Genomic DNA, 26,418 nt, shown 5'->3' on the forward strand with positions numbered 1-26,418 from the left:
CATGAAAATGATACACAAAGATGGGCTTAGGTTCGAAATCTGAATGTGCAGGCCCAAAGAAGAGGAAAAATTATTTCTTGTGGCAACACAAAGACAGGATTAATGGCCTTTACTGTTTAACATACTGCAATTTACATTATTTACTAGCATTTGGATGGGATTCTCTTCCCCCAATTCAGAAAATCTTGACTGCTTATCAGGAAGGATTTTAATCTTACCAAAATTTTACTGCAGTTGCTATTGAGGGGGAGTGAGCAGAGCAACACCAGCCAGGAAGTTCTGAACCACTGGAATGAGATACTGTAACTGGAAGAGGCAGAAGCACAGCAAGGAGGTTTAAACACCAAAACCAAGAGTGGCCATTTCTCATCATAGTGCACTATTTGCAAAGGTAAAGCCTCAATTCCCAGTATTGATACTTATGAAGTTGAAGGTACCTTACAGAAGCCTGTAGCAGCACCCTCATCTCTCCTTTGGGTGTCTAACCACTTCAATACAGACAGGTCATATATTCTGTACTGTACCTAAGCTTCTAAATTAAATTACTTGAAGCAACCTGATGGAAACCGAGCATATGGTTTAGATATTGCATCCTTATAGTGGCAAGCTTCATGAAGCTCATTCTTCCAGGGTTAAACTAGCAGGAGACCAGACAAAAACATCATATAGTCAGTGTCAGCTCACCTACCTCATCAACATAGGCATCTTCATGAAGGGATGGAATAGTTAGAAGTGTCTTAGGCTCAAAAGACCTGATCAGTGAGAATCAGGTCTGGATGTTTTGGAGAAAGCAGCTAGATCAATCAGAATCATCTGAACTTCAACAGTTCTGGGTTGTAAAAAGTAGAATTACTCTGCAAACAGATACAGTGACAGCACAAGCAACTAACAGAAAGCTCACTAGGCTTTACCTGAATTCAAAAAGAGGTTACCAAAAGGCAAGGATGAGGCCAAAGGATGAGGCCAAAGGATGAGGCCGAGTATGATTTCATATGATGTCAAGTCAGAACCACAATTTTCTTATGCAGCAGGACATCACTTCAGAGTTTCTCTGTTACAGGTGAAGTGTCCAAGGGCAATACAGCAGATCAGCTCATCCACCAAGAGCTGCGTAGGGTGAGAGGAGCATATGCAGATTTAAACAGCATCCTCCTGATCTAAAGTAAGGTGAGGAGGAGGCAGCAACATTTGGCAACAATGGACTGCTTCAGAGGTCGCCCAACAGCTCTGAAGCAGAGGCCGCCCAAGAGCCTGCAGCAGAGGCACACAACATGGACCTCAGAGGGGATGCGATACACCCTGTGGCACCTGCCCACGCTGTCTCACTTGTAGTTGAAAAAAAGAAAGGATTAGGCAAGGAAGAAGGATGAAGTCAAGGACATGAGAGAGTTATTGTAGTTTAATTAATCAGGAAAAGTTTAACACAAAAAATATTCTATGAATGCCTGCCTATGCAGACGAGCCATAAATCAACTGTGAAGCACAAAGTGCTTTAAAAATGCCCTTTATAAGCAGCTCTACACTGCAAACATAACCTCCTCCCCATGTCAGGTACCGCAGCTCGGGACAGGGGCTGGAGAAAGCAAATAAAATGCTCAGAGGCACAGCTGGAGCCTTCTCTCTGCAAATCAACAAGGCAAAGGAAAGCAAATCAGAATGGGGAAGTGGAGGGGGGAGAAACGACTGCAATATAAGGTAGAAACACTCACTAGGCAGACCAAGTAGCTGTTTCATAAGCAGTAAAAGAAGGGTGCTTACAGGCAGTGTGTCTGGCAAATCAAAATGAGTCACTCTGCAAACAGCCAAGCTTAGCACAACAGGGAAGCTGTACAGACACAGGATTTAAGTACAGACCAAAGCACCCAAAGCTTTCAGTGCTGCGCAGGTTAGGGACTACTGTTGTGCAGTCCCAGTTATCTTTAGTGCATTTGGATTGGGACTATTCCAGCTCCACAAGGAAAATCTCTATAATGACTGGTGTGACCTGTTGTCCTATCATTGCCAGAAACTGAGCAAGTGGTCTGAGAAGGGAGTAATTACAGATCCCATGAGAAGCTATGTAGTCTCTGAAGCTGGGCGAAGCTGCAGCCAAGATTTGCAGGCTGGGATAGAAAAAATAAAACACAGAGCTGGAACAGGAGGGATGCATCCATTTTCACAGTTCCACTTGACTTTATGGGAAGGAATGACTGCTCTGTACCATGATACATGCAGAATGCTATTGTGTATGTTAACCCTAATCTATTATTTATTACAGAATTTACAGATCTCTCTTTTCCCCAACTGACAACCAGCCAGCTACTAATTTGCAGGCTAGAACACTGCAAGGTCTGCAGACCCCAGAGCATTTACAAGCCAAAAGGATTCTGATATGCTTGGAAAAAGCCCAGCAATGCTGCCAGTCCTCATCATGCTCCATAAGTAAGTATTTATGCTGCAGCCACCAGGATTAAGGAATCACCTGAGAAAAATTACCAAAGAGGATGTCTGCACATGCCTAAAGGGCAAGTTGCTTATATAAATCTTTTAAAAGCGACAAATGACAGCAACACTGGATGTAGTAACAGCTCCAGGTTTGAAATGGTACTGCTGTACTCCTAAGACTACTCGGTATGTTTTACTCAACATTTCCCACAATCACACTAATCTCTCTGAAAACAGGAAACTATTAACACTCTTCATCAAAGACTTAAGCAGACTGACAGTAACCCTAAGAATATTCTGTGTAATACTTTCTCAGAAGTCCCCCAAACTTGAATGCTGGGCTGTGCTTCAGAGTTAAGCTGGACAAAGGAAAGGGGAGAATCATTTTAGCGCAGGAGCCCCCTGTTCCATCACATCAACACATTAACTCCTCCTACAACAACATACAACTTTTGAGAAAAAAAGTGGGGTTTTGAACTGACTGTGCAGTTTGTATCCCACATGGATAATCACTTCTTTAAAAGGAAGTATACATCAATAATATTCATCAGGAGCTTTATGAGAGCTTGGCAAACATTTCTGACAAAACAAAAAACTCAAACAGAAGGATTATTCATAAAATACTACATCAACAACTCTTTTGACAGACATCTGGATTATACTGCTCTTTAAAAGGGAAAAACAAAGATGTAATTTCAAAGTTTAAATGGAAACAGTGAAATATGCCATTAAAAGTATCAGATCATAAAGCTATTTTTGCAAGCTCCAATGCAAATGGCAATTATGACAAAGTTTGCCAAGATAACTTACAATCACTTTTTTCCCCAAAAATACTTTTTAAATGATGCAAGATATACAGAGGTTAGTAATGAATTTATAGACCTAGAAGATCAGACAGCCAGCATTAGTAGCTCATCGAGTTTAATTTTTTTCTTCAGATGATGGTCTTTAGTTGATGCTCTAAACGAAGTTAAAGCATACACATCTGCCCACCCAGACAAAACTCCATTGGAAAATAGACAGGCACTTTAGGGGTCCATCCTCAAATAATGTATCCACTGTTCTACTCCTAAACCATGTTAAACATTGAATTGCATTCTTCAGACATTCATTTCTGTGGCGTTCTATAGCAAGACTCACAACCAGATGACTGATGATGCAAACAGGAATTTCTTACTCATTCTAGATTTGTTTAATTTTTATTTTCCTGTAAAAGTTTAAGGAAAGATACTGAGATGCGTGATGTTCAGAAGAGATATGTAAAATATTCTCATGCAAAAAAGAGACTGCTGAAAAGACTGCTTATTCAAATGAATGCAGAGTTCTAATGGATCTGCAATGTTCAGTTCAAAAATGTTCACCTGAATAGTGAGGTTTCTTTGAAGACAAATACATACAGTCTAATAAAAGGGGTAGATTTCCTTAAAGTGGAGTCAGCTTCTTCACAATTCACTGAAGTCCGCTGGCTTTGCTGGAGATGCAATGAAGGTAATAGGCAAGCACATGTGTTGAAAGATCTTTTATTTCTTTATTGAAGCAAAGACTAGCAAAGATACCTTCTTAAATGATTTGAAGGCATTGGGATTAAAAGGCTAGAAAGTTTTAGGACAGCTTGACTAACAGATCTTCTCAAATCTATTGCTTCACTGAAGCAGCTGGAGAGAGTAGCACTCAAAGCACTGAAGCATTTGAGACTGAAAGGACCTCAACTTCTTTGAAATCATGAACCAACTTTCTGCAGTTCAAGGTCTTTTCCAGATTTTTTTCAAAAAAAGTCAATAGAAAAAGCAGAACAGAACAAAACCTGTTGGTTTGCCATTTGCAGATGGTTTTTAATACGAAGTCCTACTCTTCCAGTAAAGACTCACGGACTACCAGGAAGTCAGGTAACATAACCAGCTGCAGGTGATGTGAAGACAGACCATCATGCCCTTTGTAGTGTGGGAGGAGTGCTATTAGGCAGCTGAAGAGCAGAAGGATAGGAACAGGCTGCTGAAGAAGCAAGGCAGTGGCAAAGTACCTGGCTCTTAGACGAGGTCCGTGTCCCTCGTCTTATGTGAAGTCTTGCACAACACAAACCGACAGAGCACAGAACAGGAACTGCACTTGGCTCATGATGTACCAGAGACAGCAGGGGTGAGGGGTAAAACCTAAAAGCTGCCATTTGGGTCTGATGCTGCAAAACGGGAAGGGAGAGGACAGTACCATTTGCTTGGAAAGAACTGCCTGTGCTCAAAAGGGTAAAAGCGCCCATTTTTCCTATGACCTGAACAAACACTGCCATATAGCAAGAGAAGGTAACATCCTTATGCAATATTAAGATACAAAGTAGTATGAAAGTTAAAAACACAGCCAAGGTGATGACACCCACGTAGCGCGGCATGGCCACCAGCATACTGTATCCCAGAAAGTTTGTCAAAGCTACGTCTCTACCTAGAAGAGTTACTCTTTGGGTACAGTGGGATGGAGAGAAGGCACCAATGACCCCACAAATACCACCTTCATTTTCTCTGACTCATTTTGGACTGACAAGCTGCCCATAGGAGGAGAAGCCCTATTCACTTCACAGTGTTATTTACTGACTAGATAATCCTAGCAGTCCCTTTTTGACCTTACTCTGATTCCCTTGCATATTATAAAGACACAGGACTCAATTTCTTGCCATGTTCAGGAAGAAAAAATAAAAACCCCGTCATGATTACTGAATTTCTAAGTGATGCCTTCTGGGTGCTGGTGAAAGGTTTTAGTGATTAATTATTCCTGCTGTCAAGATCTATTTGTTTCTATTATGAATTTTCTTGGCTTTCATTTCTAGACAACACATCTTGCTGTATTTTTGTTCAACAGACTGAAGACACTTCCTTTCTTAATTTCCCACTTAGAAAAGCTAATCAATCCTTTCTTTCTCTTGGATTAGGGTAACAAATGTTTGCAAGAAATCCCGGTGGCCTAAAGGCACATCTTTCCACTCCATAGTCACCATCGCTACTCTTCTACCATCTCTCCCTAACTCATCAACCTCCTTGAGGTGCAGTCAGACCTGAACACAATATTCTGGGAGTGTCTGCAGTATGGTCAGACTCAGATTTAGCACAGCCTCCCTGAAGTTCTTCTATGGATGTGCACAAAGATCACCAACACAGGCAAAAACAGCTTTGTCCTTTCTATAAGCACACACTTTATGCTAACACAGGGGAGGAGCAATAACCCTCTCTCCTCCTCTCCACCAACTTCAGAGGGAGCCTAGGACAACTAGTTTAGAGTAGGACATCAAATTGTAAATGGCTGAAGTTGAGCAAGCTCAATTCCCAATCTTCACACATTGAACTATTTTGTTCTAGTTTTTAACCAAAATGGTGTCACCAAGTCAAATGCCTTGTAGAAGCCATAAATATCAAACTTGCCATCACACTAAAAACACTTAACAGAGACCAGATTAGCTTGACAGCATTCATTTTCTGTAAGATCATGTTGCTTGGCATTAATTATACTTCTCAATCCTGTATCAGCTGTCCCACTTATTATAGCCCAAATCAATATTAGAATAACAAGACTCAAAACGTCACACCTTCGAGGTGCAGATCTTGGACACTTTTCCTAAGCAATGAACCAAATTTCCAAAGCTGACTGCCAGCAGCACACTGGCCTAATGGAGCTCTTAATCTCCTCTCTACACTTCCCAATTACAACACTAAAAAAAGATATTCAGCTTAATTTGTCAACCCCAAAGAAACAGCAGAATAAACAGAGAAGTTACAAAAGATCGCCTTTAGTGGGAAGAGAAGAAAACAAGTGAAGACAGAAGAGGAAGTGTGGGAGATTAGCAGGTTACAGTCAATCAAACTTCTGATTCCATGAGAATAATTAGAAAAAGCAGCAATTCTCTCACAGCAAGATTTTTTTCTCCTAGTGTAAATTGTTGATTCTAGCCCATCTGACCATCACAGATTTCATTCAATTGTGTGATGAGATCATGCTGTTAAAATTGAGATGCTAGATTTAATTTAAGAATTAGGTTATATAAAAACATAGGGTTTAGGCTCTTTACATACAGTGCTAAGAAACTTTTCTCAGTGGGTAGCCTGAGAGCTAACCTTCCCCAAGAGGTGTCAGCACTGCCTGCAACCATCCAAATGCCTGCATATGAGGAGGGAAAGCATCTTCCTAGAGGATTCCTATTTTCCTGGAAATTACTTATTTCCAGTTGCATGGTTGGTGGGTGGCACATCAGTACTACCTCCAGCACTTCCCAACTAGCAAGCTTTCTCAATAAGCTTGGTGGACAGCCCCCACACAACTACTCTGAATGAGGAACTATAGCAAGTCATTTAACATTTACTACCATCTTTCTGATGCTTTGGCCATATTTGAAGAGACATGAACATTCCAGGTGAAGAACTTCCCTTCATTGCTTCCCTTGACACACTTGTTTATGGTTCTGACTGAAACACGTGTAACTTCAGCAGTTATACAGATAGCAGAGAACTTGCTTGTGTCTTCACAAACCAGCACTGGTGCCGTCAGGAAGGTATTATTTCTTTAAAAGTCAAATAGCACCCATGGAGAAGACTGCTGTTATTTGTCTTACAGCCCCAGGCAGTGTCCTGCAGCCTGTCATCAAAGGCTTTGAGTAAGACTATCATACACCCATTTATTGACAGGGAACATGCTGACGACAGAGTACGTACAATGATCATGCTCCAGCAGCAGGGATGCTGATGTTTACTTCCTCAGTTTTCTCCTCATGGCCTACGAGTGATGTCAGGATTAGTACAAAAGCCTTCTTCACAGTTCCAGCTCTCTGGTGATGTACTTTTCTGGTGCAAACTTTCCATCTCATCTAACAGCTCCATTCAAATTCTCCTCACTCATTGCCTTCTCTTATGGTCCTCATTCGTCATATGCATAATTCAAAGACTCTTAATAGACTGACTGCCTTCATGTGATTAGTCCAGACAACTGCCTATTTCTAGACCACTTCCACAAGCTGCACAACCTGAATGCCATGCTACAGGCACGCACTGTTGAGGAAAAGGTCTATCAAAATCATTTTGCTGTGCTGTATGGCTTCTGCAATGACTCAGATCCAGAGATGTGCAAGGCCTGAGCAAAATAATGAAATTTTGTAGCAGTCCAGGACAAATCAATTGAAAATGTCCATGCTCCAAAGAACTTCAAATATGTCGGTCTCTCATGACCCATCAAATAGGGAAATCAAGTTACCAGTATGAAAGGAAATGCTGATTGTCTCATGTTTAACGAACTCTTCCCTCTTCTGCACCAAATCCCACTGGGTGCATCATCAAATTAGTTATTAACTTCTGACTACATTACTGCAATTCTCATGGAAACACGGATATGACCTAACCCCCAACAGGAAAATGTCAATTTATCTTTGGTATCTCATGCATGGAGGATACAGTTTGGCACTGGGCCCTCACTCAGCTGTAGGTAGTGTGTGCACACCTCTCCTTCAAAGAAAGGCAATACTGTTTCAATTTCTAGAACTGTGGTTGAAAATAAATGGCCATTTTAATCAAAATGTCAGGAATAGCACAGGACCTTAATCTATAGCTCAGTCTATACAGGTCTCTGTTCAGCACGATACACACAGCTCACCTGTTTCTTTGGACTCTTTCTCCCAAACTACAATAGACAGCCCAAGAATTAATCTTTGTGATTGCAAAGGTAACTTCTCACCATGAGAACAGTCTGGCCATGGGTTACTAATGAGAGTCCTGATCAAGTGCACATTCAGTCCAAATAATTTGCTAAAAAGTTATCCTCCTATAGGCCATATAAATACATAATACATCTACATTAACCTGTGTGACACTGAGGCAGCCTTTCCAGCAATCTGGCCTACTTTATCTCCAATACCTCTTATACCTCATTTGAGTGAGTGAGCACACATTTTAAATAATGATGAGAGACTCCAATTTTCACATTTTCATGGATGCAGTGTCAAATCTATTTGTAATAGGATCATCTATTATCTGTCAGTACTGAGCAAACTAGGTGAGAAAATAATGGTTAGTAGTATATTATCTGGAATCCTGATGAAAATTAGCACAAGGCAAGTGGAGCTGTTGACAACAAAAATGTTAACTGTTGATTGCTTAATGCAGCCTGCCTTTACTTATTTCTAATGTGAGATCAGAAGTTGTCGTTTTGTTGGTGGGCTTTTTTTGTTGTTGCTGTTGTCCAAAAAAAGTTAATTTCCTCCACCCATTCAATTTTAAACATGGAATATTTAATCCAGTGAAGCTGGGAGTTTCACCGATTTTACCCTGATTTTATGGCTTCCATGTAAATAGATATGCTACCCTTTACCTGAACACTATACAGGTTACAGGAGGAACTGGAAGGCTGGCAAATCTCTTGTTTTCCACCACAGGGTTTTCCCACCTTCCAAAGAAAGAAGCTTTTCCTTCTTGGAGAATAAGAATCTGCATATACGTATGTGTATATACACTGGGGATTAGTAACACAACCACAGTCTGAAATTAGATGAAGGAAATACTTGATGGTAAGGATGCCACCTCTCCATAATTTTCTTGGTCTCTTATCCCTTTTTCACTTCCCAAACTGTGAGTTTCAGATCACTGCTGTAGCAAGAGGATGCCTTATCTATTAACCACTGTCACATCTTGCCAAACCTGTCCTGATACAATGGACAGCACAAGGCTTTGGCAGTAGAAGCCTTCAGTGCCACTGCTGAAAGCAATACTGGAAAAGCTGCTGTGTGCCAACACAGACTGAGGAACTAAGATTTGTTTCACCAGATCCACCCAAAACCTGTGATGGCCAAGGGAAAGAGGATGAGGAATCAACACTGAGGGGGAGGACAGATCTGCTGACGTTACACATTATGACAGTGGAAACAGTATCTGAATACACCCCCACAGGCTTTTATTTGGCTTGCTCACATCATTTTCATGGGTGGGGAAGGGGGGAAGTAACTAAAAATAACTAGATATGAAATGGAAACATACTTTGGAACTGATACAGAATTTTAATGGAATGTTGTTTGTCAGGCTCACTAAAATGATCCTTTGATTTATGGAATAAATACTTTTATTCTTAGTTGCTATAAATTAAATAATTTTAGATGTCCACTAAATGGAAATACTCTTACAAGAGAGTAAAATGTTACTTTCCCTTAAGAAAGAATAATGAAATTTATGGTAAATTGTATTAAAATGAGTACTTCTCAGTTATATGGGATTAAAATGTAGTAATTTTAAATTTAACTTAAAAACCAGAGTATTAAAACTTAGGTTTAATGTAAGGGTTTAAACAGTCTAAGGTTTAAAGAAAATGTTAAATGACACGAGCAAATTCTCTTCATGATATGCGTAAGAAGATAATAGCTTGAAATTATACAAGAAACATTCATGGAAGATCTTCTTTCCATGCAAGATCAAGTCAAACATGTTTGTGTATTTAAACAGTATAATTGCTTAATAATTGCTTAAGTGTTAACTATTTTTATCTTTTCCTTCTGTTACCTTTTCCAAGAAGTCAGATTTTTCAGCCGTTTCTGTCTAGAATTACATTTTTTTCTTTGTTTCAACATAGCCAGAAGTTACTCAGAAAATTATTTTCTTTACTGGGACCAAGTCACTGCAAATAAGACCAAGAAAAGTTAATTTCTCAGTCACAGGCTGGAAGGAGAGAATCAAGTGGAAGAGAAAGGTATTACAGATTAATATTATAGCCTTATAGGCATGGGGCCATGTAACAACCAGTTTAGGTCCTAGAAGTTCATGCACATGTTTTTTAAAAATCTCATTACAACATTTAAGTACATGGACCACTGAAATTTGCATACGTGTAATTCTCTTTGAAATCAATCTGACAAACTCTAAAGCCTAGATTACCTAGGTAATGGGGTAGATCATAACTAAAGGAGGACTTTAGTATCCAACGCAGTTTTGGCAAGCCCTATGAGCTTACATTCATGGTATTAACAATTTAAAGGCCACTTTTGCGGGGGTTTTTCCTCTACTTGGCCTGAAAGCTTTCAAGACTGTTGTGTTTCCATACACACCAGAACTGTGCTAGTCAGAGTAGTGAGGCTGCAATATGGCTCTGCAATCTAGAAACTAAATGAAGCAGCACCCAAACACTGCCAAGGATCCACTTTAGTTTGCTCTGAGTAAGACATCAAAAACATAAAAAAAGGCCGTGTAAGATACTGCCTATAGGTAGGAGACACATGAGAAACCAGGGAGCACTACAGTTCTCATCCCTCTCAGAGATATCCCTGAAGCAGGGCCCAGACCCTGGCCTGTAATCTGGTGCCATAACCGTCAAGTCCTATGAGTCATAGCCACCAGTTCTGGCTCACTCTGCATCTCTCCCATCTCTACCCAAAACAAGGAGCTTCACTGATTATAGGTGTTCAGAGAAACAGACAAATAGCAAAGTATAGCTTGCCATGAATTAATCAATATGTTAAGAAATTAATAAAGCTACAATATTTATTAAAGAATATAAAGCTTTAAAACCTAACAGTGTGCACAGATGAGCATATTATTTTGATTAGCAAAGAGTGGTATAAATTTAAGGTATTTAGATGCAAGTTGTAAAATTTCAATTATTACTAACTGGCTAATATTACGGAAATAAGTGGTATGCAATACAGAACAAAATAAATAAATTACTTAAATGAGTATTCCTTGGTTTAAACTCTAAATAATTTAAATCCTAACTGCAGTCACTTTGATTTAGAGCATTTCACCCTAACATATACTTGGAGTAAAAACAGAAACATGGAGTAAATTACCTCTGAAATAACTGGGTATATCAGGACAGAGTCAGAATGGAGCTACACTAGAGAAGAGAAACACTTTAAGAAACTATCAAGGCAAAGGAGAAAATGTTGGACAGCATGTCAATGAGAAGCAGCTTCATACAAAGAGGCACAGGAGCACCTTAATCAGAGGAGCAAGGGAGGGAAGGAGAGATGCCTCCAGATGAGTTGGCACTGGAGCGCAAGTGGCCTGTGTCAAATTCTTGGGGTTCATCACCCTCCTAAGGACCTGCCTGAAAGGAACCAAATGTGCTTTTGCTCAGTGCACACCACAACTGACAGGTAAAAGGAAGTATGCACCTTTATTTTGAAGGTTTACATGAATGCTTAATGGGCCAGAAAAACCACCATTACTGGAGTTTTGCATTATTCAGTAATTTCTCTAATTATAAAGTGGCTTCAAGCACTGCTATTGTTGCAGCCAGTCCTTTCCTATTAGGGCCCATTGTTTAAGAAGCTTTGTGTGAGCACTGAGAACCCCCACACACCAAAGTGAGCATCTCCAAAGTGTCACTTCCATCCAACCATCATTCCTCCACCAGGTAAATCGTGCATTATCTAGCTGACCTCTCCTTAATTTATAATACCTCTATGTCATAAACCAATTATCAGCATTTGACACAAGCAGCACTCGCTAGTTTGAAAGGCAATTAAAATTTAGGAGCTGTCTCTTGCAACAAAAAACACATTCACAGAAGTAGCGCCATAGAAAAGTTGTGGCATGTAAACCATCAGTCTAATTCTGCCTCTATCAATCATGGTAGGTCTCGCTGAATAGGCATGCGCAGGCGAGCAAACACCAACGTTTACGAGGTGCAGCTGGTGGCACTTACGTTAACAGCAAAAGCAGCATCAGTTAAATTAACGTTCTTCTTTCTTTCATTGCTCATTATGGTTTGACAGACATACCCGCAGTCCACATAAATGACTTAGAACAAGAGAGCTGTCTAGCATCCTGCCATGAAACAAGACCACCTAATGGGAGCAGCCACTGTAATTAAAACTCTAGAAACCAAGATTTATACCATTTTAAGGATGCTGTGGTGGGTATTATGACCTACTTTAAGTTTATTAAAGGAATCGTGAAAGCCCGAGCTGTTACTCAAGTGAACATTAAGAGCCTACCGTTCATGATATTTGTCCGATAAAAGGGACTCAAGCGTTCTTTTGATCTAGGAATCATTTGTGTTGTTTCAGGTTTGGAGATGCAGGGGGAGAGGAAAGAAAAAGATATTACTTAAGTATTAACTAATCAGCTTCCTCGGGAGAACGCTCTCCCTAAGTCTTACTCATTCAAGTCCACATGATTCTCTTTGATGGGGAATTGCAGCAACTGGTTCTGCTTAAAAATTTACGGCCATGTTTAATCTCTTGGATCAAGAAAAGTTAATTTCATCAATTTCATGGAACTGTGTCAGAAATGAATACAGTACCAAAAAGGGGGTGAAACCCCACCAGTATTTTATAAAAGCACCTCCAAAGCCTCTGAATTAGACCTGACCAAGTAACAGAATCATCTCAGGTTTATTAAGGAGGAATTAACATTAACAGCAGAAAAATTATGTTTGAAATAATAAAAACCACATGGGCCTGTATTTATACAACACCTTTGAAACACTGTGCAAATGAGTCTTAATACTCTTAGTTATTAAGCACAGATTAGATCATGAAAGATGATTCAGCGTTTGCAGAAGGTGGGAACACACACCAGGGAACATGGCCCATGGCAGTGCAGTTCCCCTGCTCCCAGCTGGCATACAGCACCTCAAAGCATCCCAGAAGGTGGGATGCTGGGCAGGCAGGAGTCCTGCTTCAGCCTGGGAACTCCTGCAGAAAGGAACCAATCCTAAAATGTGGCTCTCTGTGGGGAGGTAAAACAATCATGTCAGCTTCCCAGGCGTGCTCTCCCTACCAGTTTTTTCTTCGTTTCATCTCCCTTCCCCTCTGCCAAGAGCAATAAAAAAGGGGTAGCTGCTTTTACCTCTTCCCCTTAAGCAGTTCAAAAGCATCATTCCCCTTCTGCTCAATGGTTCAGTGGATAAAGCACCTGCCTTAAACACAGACATCTGTGGTTCAACCCCATCCCCTGTCTGAGACCTGAAATCCCACCTTCAGTCTCCATGAGGCAGCTATAAGCACCAAGCTAGCAAGGCATAGTTTTGGACGGGAGCCTGCATGCACGACCCTTTCCACCTCTCCCAGTGGGGTAGCTCTTTACTCCCTGCTGTGACACAAAAGGAAGGCAGGCCTGATCCTCACCACTGCACTTCCTTACGGAGCAGAAAACAGCTCTGCCGTCTCATATCATATATCTGTATGTACATACACATGCTTGTAAGCTCCAGGCGTCCAAAAAACCAAACCAAAACATCAAGAAGGCTCTTCACCTTAATACATATATTATACCAGTCAACAGAATTTAGGAAGTCCCAACTCTCTGGTACAGTGTAGTTCCCACCTACATACCCAAATTCTTTTCCCAAGAGAAGTGTTCCAGGCCAGGCTGAATGGGGTTTTGAGCAACCTAGTCTAGTGGAAGGCATTCCTGACCACGTCTGGGGATTGGAACTGGATGATCTTTAAGGTCCCTTCCAACTCTAATAATTTCGTTATTCTATAATTGTATGATTTCTGTCCATCCTGCCTCCAGATGGACACATGCCTCCACACCAGGGAAAACCCTCTGCTCAAACCCTGCCCAGGAGCATGCAATGATCACGCAAATGACAGTTACACTCGAGCCTGAGCCCTGGCCCTATTTGTTTACCAGTATAGATGTATCCACACAGATTGAGGTAAAATTAAAATCACAGCATTTAAAACAATGTCAGATATACAGAGCCTAAAGTGGAAAACACCTGGATGTCCTAACCCACATCTGGGACTTCAGCCTATGCTTTAACTGGCAACTTAATGGAGCCAGTACTGAGGGAGAATCAAAAACTCTGTTGTGATGAGTTGCTCTATTTCATGTGATGTATCCCCACTTTTTGCCAGCTGTACAAGCTAGAGAAGTGAGTTAGATGACCCCATTGTTCTTGCCCACTCCCTGCAAGCCTGGGGGCTTGATGCTCATCACCCATTAAGACCGTTTGACAACAACCAGCTTCTGACACAGAGGGCTGAGCAAAACTCCCCTCAGGAACTAGTTAGCACTGATGTTGTTTTCTTCCTTGGTATCTCCAAACAGCTGGGCAAAGGGTCTGGTTGCCCCAAGGAGACACAGGCAGCATCTCCCCAGCACCTTCATCCAAGAACCACACTTGCATCCTGCCAGGGTGGCAGCCTTTTACATCCACATGGGACTCCTGGACAATCTCCACCTGAGAAATATACAAGCTAATTCACCAATAAAAGGGCTTCCCAAGAAGTTTAGCGGGTGCTAGGAAGTTTCTTACAATATTCACCTGAGGGCTGCAAACAAAACAGATCCAGAGCTATTCGATCCCACTTGTTACACTGAAATCTCAGCACTATCAGGGTGCTCTCCATCTGTTTCATTATTTTGCTGTGGTTTTTTCTCTTGTCTTCCCACCCCCCCCCTTAAGAGAGAGTTAAGAACTACTTAAGCTGAACAACTGACAACTGCACTCCTATCTCCTTCAGCCAGAACAGATACACTCTGCTTCCTAAAAGCACATTTACTTGGAACACTGCTGAGACATGTGGGTGCATTTTACTGTCGGTCAGAAGACTGAGCACAGGGGCAGATATGCAAACTCTGGATATTCAAGTTTTTTGCAGACAACACATGGAAATTTCAGGGGTCATGTACCAAGAAAAAAAAACAAACCAATTATTTTCTTTTTCTCCCTACCTCCTCTAAAACTCTGCCTTGTTGGCATCTTAGAAGCTCATGGAGATAATACCACAGACAAGAAACTCATATTACGTCAATTCAGTTCTATTAGTAAAATTAAGATAGTCCAAACTGAGTGGTGGGGTGGGTGGTAGGGAACAAACAGAACACATACTGATTTGTTAAATCACTTCATTGTTTCTGGTGCCATAGGTCCTGAGCTGAAGTTCACAAACAGAAAACATGCTTTTCACTGATTGTAAGGAATGTTGGATTCAGCTTTTTCAGTCATTTGCTGCTTCCGGAAGAGCTGATGGGAAGAACCTCAGTACCCACTTCACAGATATTTACATAGCTGATTTAATAACTCAAGTTCTAATCAAGCCATCAACTGATTAAGGCTACAAAGACCCTACATCAAGCAAGCTTTATTTCTTATAAAAAAATCTTACCTGCAGTGTCAACTCAGCTTGTGCCTTCCTTTCGTTACAACTGTAGATCACTGCTGTTTAACAGGGGTGAAAGCCTCTGCATTTAAGTTTTCCAGGTTACTTAATTTAGGGAAATTTACGCCCAACAAAACACGTTACAGCTTCTCACAGAGCCGAAGTACTTGATACCTACACACAGAACATGAATCAGCTATTCAAACTGAACCCTTGTAAACTAAGAGGCAAAGCTTATGTGCAAAGCAGCACGCACACTTTTTTTTATAAACCAGGTGCAAGCTTGTGAAAATGTGTTATCTTGTTGCTAATAGCGATCACCGACTGGGATTTGATAAAAGGACAACTAGGCTTAGCCTACTTCAGAAAGGGACTCATTAAAAAAAAAAAAAACAGAAGAAAAGAAAAAGCACTCAGTGTAACAAACAACAAGAGATTATCCCCTGCAGCACAGTCTCCATCTGTGATTACAGGCATTACAAGTAATACGTAACACTGTCCAAGATCCCAAGGAAAGGTGGAGGGACATTGCTTACGGGTGTTTTTATCACTTCAATCCCACGCCACATAAATAAAAAATGTCCAAATAACACTCATGTTGCATTTAGAAGACATACTTTTTTTATATATACATATATTACATATATATAGTTAAATGTATAGTTACAGACATAGGAGGAAAGCCAAGAAGCCTACACATGGTAAGAGACTAAAGATTACAGATCAACATGCCACACTACATAATAAGTCAAGTACCATTCTGGCCTTCTTATACAGACAAATTTGACAACTGCAATAGGAAAAATTACTTCCATGTAGCACACAAAACTGGATCTAAAAAAAGTTAAGAACAATTTCGTAATAATTGCAACTCTCAGAAGTACATTTTGTGTATAAAAAAAAAATGGGAAAACACCCATGGAAAAGTAGAGAAAGCTACCATTTGAAGTTTAGTATCTTCTGGGACAGTGGTCTGTTCCTTAGGGTCTGCATGTAGACATGGCAGAAGAGACTTGAGAACATCACAGGAACCCTGTGAGCAAGAGTTGCAACTTTTTCCAACACAGGTTAAGCCAAGACAAGCAGGCTGAAAAGAGCAAGGATCACTCGAAAAGCAAGTCAATCTCTGTGCTACAGACCCACTGACTTCCCAGTTACCCTCAGCAATGAACTGCAGACTTAACAAGCAGAGGTACCCAAGCAGGGCAGTTAATACACCAAACAAGGTTGTCACCACAACTATACATGAAAAGTATGTCTCAAAAATTGATCTCTAGCACAGCTCTTACAAGCCAGCTCTGCCCACGGACATGCAGGAGCAGCTGGAGATGGCTACTATGTTCTGCCATGTGTAATAGTTACTTGCCAAATAATGGTTTAATCTCCACTGCACTTCGCAAGCCTCTCCTTGCCTAGGCCAGTCAAATCCCCTTTGATGACCTCTCAGACTAGGCTGGCTGGACTGACTGACAAAATTGGGTACTGGAGTGCTCCTATCTTCCCTGTTACCAGCAGCACAGCACCACACAGCTGGGGAAAGCATAGAGGAGTGGCAGTTAACATATTCCAAATGCAACAGCAATTTCTAAAATGAATGATCTCCACCAGCTACAATTATAGCTCTCTGGGATACTAGAAATGAGCAAGGTCAAAAGCTATACAAGTAACAGAGAAAACAGATGAACATGTTCTCGAAATCCACAGCTTATGTTGATGTTGAAGAGTGGATTAAAAGATACAACTAAATATAAGAATTTGTCATAGACATGATGAACCAAGATGGGAAAATGGTTCTTCTTCCATGCAGAAATACAGCGTTAAATTAGTATTTCTAATGCTGAAAAAGTGCTGAAGGACTGGAAGCCAATTAACAGCCAACTTCTGCAAGCTGCATTTCAAATGTGATACAGGAAAATGACAATCATGGGATACTGCACACCAGCAGGCAACTGTGCTGCTGAACTCCCAGCTCGCTACAAACTGTGACAGTGTCCTCAGCCATGACATCTGTTTGCATTGGAGAGCCCCAACGACAATCAAAAAGAAGAATAAAATTGCTAAGTGGGCTTGGAAGCAAATAAATAAATAAGAATAATAAAGAGTCAGGTGGCAAAAGACTGACAGAATCACTCTGGGGTTTCTTGTTGGTAGAATATTCATTCCACTAGTAAGATATCTACCCACAGATCAGATTAAAAACCTGTCTACTGGAATGAAAACGCAGCTCAACTTATTCAGGATATTAAAGCGTGTAGTGCGGCTGACATCTGATCCAATCATTTTTCATGCAAAGCAAGAACAAAACCCAAACTTCAAAAAGGCGAAACAAAAGTGCTGAGAAAAATCCATGTTGGAGGACTAAACTCTGGCAATTTCAGATCAGTATCAACAAAAGATTTTACGGACTGCAAGATGCTCATCCAACACAATTCAAAATTGACATGTTATAGGCTATACACCAACCGCTTCCCACAATGGAGGGTGATTTTGGAGATGCAGAAATCAGAGATGGGATATTCTCTGTAGGAAAGATAATACAACAGATTAAACTTCGCACACACACTTCAGAGAAATAAACAGCTGACTTTAGGAATAAAATGAAAAGGAAAAAAACAATCTGAAAATAAGAATTATGTAGTTAACGATACTAAAGTGGTATTTTTTGCAAGAAGCTAAAATAAAACACCTTCTAAGTTCAGGGGCCTGACCAAGAAAGCTGCTATCACCTACAGACAAAGTACAAGCCTGCACCAAAAGAGTGTACCAGGAGGACACCTACAAACTCTGGAGAGGTGCTAAGCAGCCTAACTATTAAAAAACTTTAACAGAGAAATTGAGCAGTCATGGCTAAGCTGCTTAATTCACACCACAGACAATGGCACGAAAGATAATCTAACAGCAGTTTAGGGGAAACCTGCCAGTGAAAACCAGCCAGGAGAGTGTTGAAATTCTAGGATAAGCAGATGACTGAAAAAAAAAAAAATTCCCCAAATTCTTCCAGACTTGGAAAATCACACAGCAGAAAACCATAAAAATTCAGTTATACTCAAAATATCAGATGAACATTACTTCAAGAGACATCATGCTCCTTCCAACAAGGAAGTTTGCTCCAGCATTTTCTTTACCATGGGAAAAGGAAGCAGCCAACCCGTAGTTAACCCACAGTCTTCCAGCTCAAAATCTACCAATAGCATGTCACTAAGAAAATGCCATCCCAGTCTCTTTTCCTTAACCACAGGGGGATGATAAAACCCCTCCATGCTACCCTCACAGAAACCTTCCATGTTGCCACATGGAACAGAAGTAAACCATCACCATTTACATGTATCCTGCACGGTGAAACTAAACTCAAATTTGAACAGTTTCAGAACAGCTCCCAACACCAAAGACCATCATCCAAGAAACCCCAACAGCCTCTCCTCCCACTAGAAAGGCACTATTACCACAGACCTCACTCCAAAATGCATAAGTTACCCACTACTTTTCATGTACTAACACACCGAGTGAGACACTGGCACAGGTTGCCCAGAGAAGCTGTGGCGGCCCAATACCTGGCAGTGTTCAAGATCAGGCTGGACATGGCTTGGAGCAACCTGGTCTAGTGGAAGGTGTCCCTGCCCACAGCAGGGGGTTTGAACTGGATGGTCTTTAAGGTCCCTTCCAACCCAAACTACTGTGTGATTCTGATCAGAAGAATGTAATTTGCTGATGAACATTTCTTCTCAAATTAGTAGTAACTCAGCTAACTCAGTACAAGCAAAGACTGAAGTGTGCAGGGGAGGGGATCCCATCCAGCGTTCAGTATTAACATGATTTTTGGGTTTTGTTGTTTTTTTTTTAAATATTAACTGGCTGTAAAACCCAAGGCTCAACAGTCCCAAGTTGTAAGAAGGGAGAAGAATATACAGACATGAACAATTCTCTCAACTAAACAAGAAAAAACAAACCCTTGGAGCACTGACAGGATACATGCTGGCATGACCTGGTCCCTGGAGGAGGGGTAAGGGAGATGACTTGAAAGTTATTTACAACCTACTGTCTGCCAATGAAAACAAAATCCGAAATGGCAGCTGGACACTGGAATACCTTCAAAACAAATCCTCTGGGAAGGACCAAGTATTTAAATAAGTTAAGTCAAAGAATAAACAACAGTCATCAAAATTAAGGTTTCCCAAGAAAACATGAAAATATTTCAAATCTGTCATACTTATGAGGCCAAAACATAGAATCACAGAATGCTCTGCCAACATCTACATGGATAGTTAAGCCACTGGAGAAAAATGTAGAAAACACTGAAAAAACAATAATCCTGGGGAATCTGAGAGGTGGCCATTAGTTGATAAATAAATGATACTAGATCACATCAAAGACTGCTGGCCCTGACAGCATAGGAAAGAAACATGCTTAGATAACCTGGAAAGTATGGCACTAGATTCAGATCAGAAAGAGGCTTCTAGAGCTTCAGGTATGTGGTAGGTTTCTGGTTCCTTTCTCCATGCATTTGATGTGTTCATCCAGGGGAACAATGGCCTTTGGGACCTTGGGCAGTGCCTAGGACAGCTGGACCGACAGTGTTGGTTGCTGTTCCTAACTGCCCTTCTGATATACATCAAAATACCATCCCTTTGAGAAAAATAAGAGCAGTAGAATCCAGTATCTACAGGTCATGCTCACGCTGGAGGAGAAACTAAGAGTGAATACTTTTTAAACTAACTTATTTTGAGCTGTCAACAACAGGGAAAACAAAGTGCATTCCTTTGCTTCCAGAAACTTCATTTCATAATTAGTGAGCACACACCAGATCAAATTACACAACTTTATTTTAAGAACTAATGAAACTCCTGATGTTTCCAAGGGCCATTCTACTTCTCACCAGCACAGTCTTTGCCAAAACATAATTTTGTTTTCATATTCATATAAGAATATCTTTCATTTTGAAAACATCCTGGGCCATTTCCTTACTAAATAGAAGATGCTGTGATCAGATAACACCTCTCATCACTGAGCTATACCAAGTGGTGAACGAGAAGGGCAGATTGCTCAGTGAAATTACAGACTGCTATGTCAGAAGACAGTCAGTTGTAAGGAAGTGTGAGCTCTCATACCTTTCAGATATTGGTTACACTATTTTTTTGGGATAACAGACCAACAGCAAAACATTTTATTTTCTGCTTTAACCCACATCACACCTTTCCCCTTTTTTCCCTTCCATTCTTCCTGTGCCATGGCCAAACTGGAAGGCTGGGGCTGAAGTGCTGGAAGGTGCATCCTGCACCTGCGCAGAGCCCAGCAGCTCACGTATTGCGCAATGTTCATCAGTTATTATTCAAAAGCATCAGTGACAGGACTCCACTTCCAGCCTATGATTGTTACTGTTGAAAATTATTTTCAGAAAGGACAAGTAAAGAGTAGACACAAGTGCTGTCTGATAAAATGATTACTTATAGAAATGGATCAAAAGTTGAAAAAATAGTTATCTGTGACAACACAGTGGCCCATTTCTACAGCTTATATAAGCCCGTCCAAAGATTTCCCTCTGAGCATCTCATTAAATCTCAGCTCCAAAGCTAGAATTGAGTGCATTTATATATTTCAGCTGCTGAATGCTGTCAGGATTTGAAGATAAACTACTTCGTCCAGACAATTTAGATTTTATAATATTTGTTGGCTTCACCAAAGATGAAAGATTGTTGTTGTTTTAAATCATTGCTTAGTACAATCTGGTTTGCATACATTTGAGAGAGCCATTTACAATCCCACCAGCATTCGGAGGGTAGTAACAGAAAGGTAAGCCACAACTGGGTACTTACCCTGTGACACCAGACCTTGATTTTCTCACAGTCTTTTGTTTTTCCTTCATTCCTTTCCCAATTAGACCATTTGGGGCCAGAGAGGATTTTGTTTTCAAGCTCCCCACCAACTTGCTGTACTGAGGGTATGCTTCAAACCATTCATTTTTCAGCCCCATAAACTCTTACTTTATAGCCCTATTCTTTTACCAGGTACCAAAAAAAAAAAAACCCAACCAAAACAACAACAAGAAAACACATAGAAAAAAACAAAACCAAAAACAACACCCAAAACACACAGCTCAGCATCTTCTACAAAACAGCACTTCAGTCCAAAATCAACCCATCAACATACCACTTGGGACACAGTTGAACAGCAAGTGACAGGCAAATTTAATTGCTTTTCAAAGGACTTCAAAGTCTGCTTCATCTACCCTATGTGCCCAATCCGCCTCTCAGCTGAAGAGGTTGACTAGGCAGCTTCATGCTGAACCACAGCTGCCTGAAGACAGGCAAGATAAAAACAATCCATAGGGTACCAAACCTTTTTCCTTCTGCCCCTCCAAAGGAAAGAGTAGTATGTGTGCAGACTTAATACTGCCTCAATGACCCCTCTGTAATGACACCAGTGTGCAATGAAGATAATATGAAAAGAAAGGGGAAGAAACCGCCTCTCTTCCCACCTCTCACATTTCTCTAAATAGTGATCATCCACAGGGAAACATCACAACCACTCCATCCTTGCTTGTATCTGTTACTTACAATTGCCAGAGACAAAGCATCAAAACACTGGACACTGAAGAGTACATGTTCATTCTGTTTACAAGTGGCCTGAAAGCTGGGCTGGTGGCCAAATTCCCTGCAACTATCCACTTTTCATCAGGAGCATACTTAGGGCTGCATTCGGGCAAAATTGCTCAGGTAAAAACTCTTATGTACCCATCCTTTCATGTATGAATGCACTACCTTCTCTGCAGCGCACTGCCTGGGTCCCCTCCACCCTAGTGGCCTCAAGAGACAGCTCACATATCCCAGAGCTCACGAACCCCCCCTTGTCTGGGGACAACGGGCCAATACAGCCATGCCAGCACCTCTTCTGGCCTGACTTAACCTAGCCCAAACTGGCATAGCCATGACACCTGGGAGAAGCTCTCTCCAGGCCCTTGAAAAGTGATACTCGCAGCTCCCGGCCACTAATGAGCACTCACCCAGGAGCCAAAGTGTAATGTTTGATAGTTTGTGACAGAGATTAGTTTCTCAATTTGACCAGGTGCCACTGTGGGACTCTCTGTGCTCAACCAAACCCTATCTAGGTAATGTTCTCTTCTGACAGTGCATGACTTTGGTGTAAACAATAATATGTAATTATAGAATAATAAATTATATTACTTATTAATAGTATTTATATATATACACACACACACGCACACTTATTAATTGGCTTGACCAATTTCTGTCAAGCCATTCCCAGGTTTTCAAGAAACTCTTTTCAACTCTAAGAAAAAAATATAACATTTAGGAAGGTTTTTATGTCCACAGCCCTTGAACTTTAATTCATCCTTGCACATCTCTCAGCATTATGATGTGGTTATGCCTGGATGGCATATGCAGGTCTTGAGTACCAAAGATTTTGGCTGTCCACTGAAAAGCCTCTTCTGATGGAGAATGGAACTATTATTTTTCCCCTCCAGTTTATTCCATTTTAAAAATATATTCCAGCTCTCATCTTCCCACATGTATTTTTCTTGGATGGTTACTTCTCCTCTGATAGAAAATCTTACCAGTTCATTCACACAGCCTAATGTGGCACTACAGTGCATTTCATATAGTTTTAATTAATAGCTTAGCTGAGCTACTTGATGTTTAATACTGTGAGGTGACTATATTCCTTCTTTCATAACTGTTGCTATAATATTTACAATATATTTGAAGTAAGCCTCCAACAGCCTACTTCATCTGACCTAAATGTTACCGTTTCTCAATAAAATTCTAGGAACTGGCTCACCGAAAATAGCTGGAGGAAAGAAGAGTTTTCCCATTTCCAAAAAGGAAATAAAACACCCCAGACATTAAATCAGTCTGTCTCTGAAAGAGTTCTCAAAATATCTTAAGAAAAAATTAGCCAAATTCTCTTCTGTGTAATGTGTTCATTTCAACTTGTGCTTCTGGTGAGAAGTTGGTCCCTCCCCATCATATAGGTCAACATCAATATATTTAATTAACATTATCTGAATCATAAACATCAGCTGAAAGTTACTAGCCCTAAAATAACATTCACCTCAAATACTGTCAAATAATCATAGAATAGTTAGGGCTGGAAAGGACCTTAAGATCAACAAGTTCCAGCCCCCCTGCCATGAGCAGGGACACCTCACACTAAACCATGTCACCCAAGGCTCTGTCCAACCTGGCCCTGAACACCACCAGGGATGGAGCATTCACAACTTCCGTGGGCAACCCATTCCAGTGCCTCACCACCCTTACAGTAAAGAACTTCTTCCTTACAACCAATCTAAACTTCCCCTATTTAAGTTCTAACCCATTACTCCTTGTCCTATTGCTACAGTTCCTAGCGAAGAGCCCCTCTCCAGCATCCTTGTAGGCCCTGCAATACACTTACGCAAAAAAACCCAAAACAATCCTAGAGGAAAAAAACAACAACACAGCAACCAGTCAGGTTCACGGTACATTTACCACCTATGTTGCCATGTCAGGCAGATGCAGTGTCCACAGACCCAACAGCATCACTTTCAACAGCCACAACAAGAAACCTAAGACACAAACATCTGGAAAAAAGGTAAATTATCAAATTAAAGCCAGGATTTGCAGGGGGTTGCAGCATTTTTCTACACAGAATTACTAGAGTCTACTTCTCACACTTCTGAAAATTATTGAGAGTCCCCAGATGGTGGTATAATCAACAGTTTTTAAAAATCCTTTAACAAAACGGGATGATGGTTAGAAACCCCATGTTCACAGCAATGCAGTAAAGTTTTATTGTTTGAGGCCTGCATGGCTTCTAACTCTTCCCTGGCTGAAGTTTTAATTAGAAATATTCCCTATAACATCTTTGGGTGCTCTTCTGCAACTTGTAGAATACCATTAGTGTAGGGTGAAGTTAAAAAATAAAACCAAGCATAACTGCTACAACTGAATTTGAGTTGACAGGAACTGTATGTGAGACGACAGAATCAAGCAAACAGTGTCTTAAAAAAAAAACCAAACAAAACCCACTAATTATTAAAAACCCTGATTTGGGTTTTGGTTGCTTTTTTTTTTTTACATTTTAGAGCATTTATTGTCAAAACACTGTGGACATCTATGAACCACCACAGTTTGAGAAGGTGCTTTATTTTCCAGTTGAAATGTGGGCTTTCAAAGCCTGCTTATCCTTCCATTTCAACAAGTTCTCCAGGATTATTTTATTTTCACAGCTACCGGAGCAGTGAAATTATTCCAAGTAAAAAATTCCTATGTTTTCACTGAAGAGAATGTCCTTTAATCTTCCCATGACATTTTAATGGAAGAACAGCAGACTTTCTAAATAACTACTTCAAAATGGGATGCTATAAACTAAATCCCATGTATCAAGGGGGAGACGGGGTGAGAAAGGGGCATTGAGAACAGAGCTAAATGCAACAACAAATACCTGTTTAAGGCTGTGGTCCCTGCTGTCTGCAGACCTTTAAAATGACAACCTAAGGGCTCAAATTCTTTAGTTACCTTGAAAATCTCAGCTCAGCTTGATGGTATCCTTTTCTTGTCCTAAAGTTCTGTCCTACTTAAAAAATACTTTGTTTTGCCCCAGAGACATCTGTATTTCAGTTTTCTGGCTAATGACCACAGGGACTGGGTTGTGTAGTACGACCTCCATTTGTAGCTTGCAAAGTGCTTTGGGCTTGTTTAGAAGAGTTGGAAAAAATAAAAGGAGGAAGGGGATCTGTTTAATTGCTATGCCTAAATTTTCAAAATTCCAATATTAGTTGGATGGCTGGATTTATTTTTATTCTTATTTTCTTTGCTTCTTGAGGAAGAAGCCTTTAAGAAACAAAATAGCCTGAATTCTCAGTGAACTTGCTCACAGCCTCATCGGTTTAAGGTAATTTTCACAAGACAGAATATTTCTTATAGCCAGCTCTTTTCTGTTTTCCTTCCCCATACTCCAAGCAAGCAGCTTTCTTCTAAGCATACTGAAAACAAAATTTTCTTTGAGTGGATATGGAGGGGAAGAAGATGTAAAAAAAAAAAACGAAAGAGGCTCTGTGATAGTCCAGATTTACTGTGCTTCCGTGCTGTTGTCTCAAGTCTCAGTTTACAAATAAAAGATGTTCTCTCAACATTCCAGCCTGCCAGCCCTGCACTACACTCCTGAATCATCCTGGACTCTTTTCTCATTGCCCATCACTAGCAGTAATACTGGGACCACAGGCCAAGCCCATGTGCAGGGACACCTGCAAAATTCCAGTGTGCCCAATGGGCTCGCACAGCTGTCAGTGACACTGAATTTGGCAAAGCAGTTGATAATTCTGATTGCTGCATCTGCCAGCCCCCCTCCATAAACACTCTGCTAGCTCTGCAAAACCAACAAGAGCAAAAGGATTCATCAGGGGAAACGAAGAAAAGAAAATGAGGAAAATAGACCCTGAAATGCCAGCCAGATACAGACCTGCTGAGCAAGACATCACCTTTTTACAGTCACTTTTTCCTGACAGCAGACATAGGGTAATACTTGTTTTCCACTCTGCAGAAACTACAGCTAACATTTTTTTACTTCTAAGCAACTCAAGCATCTGGTTTCTGAGTTATAGGCTAAGCAATTTTACCAAGGGCTTTTGATTTTTATTTTGCAACTTAAACATGTGCTTCATGCTACATTTCCTGCACATCAGTTGGACTTCACAACAGCTTCATTCTGTTCAGACTTATCTAAGTTTAGCAGCATTTCATGTACTGCAAAACTAACTTTATCTTAAGAGTCCTTCATAGGTCAGCAGGTAAAATTCTGCTTTGAAAGAAGTAAACAACAGTATACTTAAAGCTCTTTCTGCCTTTAAGGCAGTAACTGAATTATGTATCAGGAAAGAGATAACTTAAATTACAGACCAAGAATATATTTCTGTATCAACTAAATAAATACCATTC

The 26,418-nt window shown here is 40.6% G+C and overlaps 1 protein-coding gene across 3 annotated transcripts in view; it reads right to left on the minus strand.

The window, feature by feature from the left end:
* KLHL29 (kelch like family member 29) overlaps positions 1-26,418 on the minus strand; it is a 403,205-nt gene that overhangs the window by 339,174 nt on the left and 37,613 nt on the right. The gene's annotated exons all lie outside the window — the stretch shown is intronic.

The sequence above is a fragment of the Pezoporus wallicus genome, unplaced genomic scaffold (genome assembly GCF_028554395.1).
Source record: "Pezoporus wallicus isolate ANWC-B61680 ecotype Strahan unplaced genomic scaffold, APGP_CSIRO_Pwel_v1 contig_6464, whole genome shotgun sequence".
Taxonomy (NCBI): domain Eukaryota; kingdom Metazoa; phylum Chordata; class Aves; order Psittaciformes; family Psittacidae; genus Pezoporus; species Pezoporus wallicus.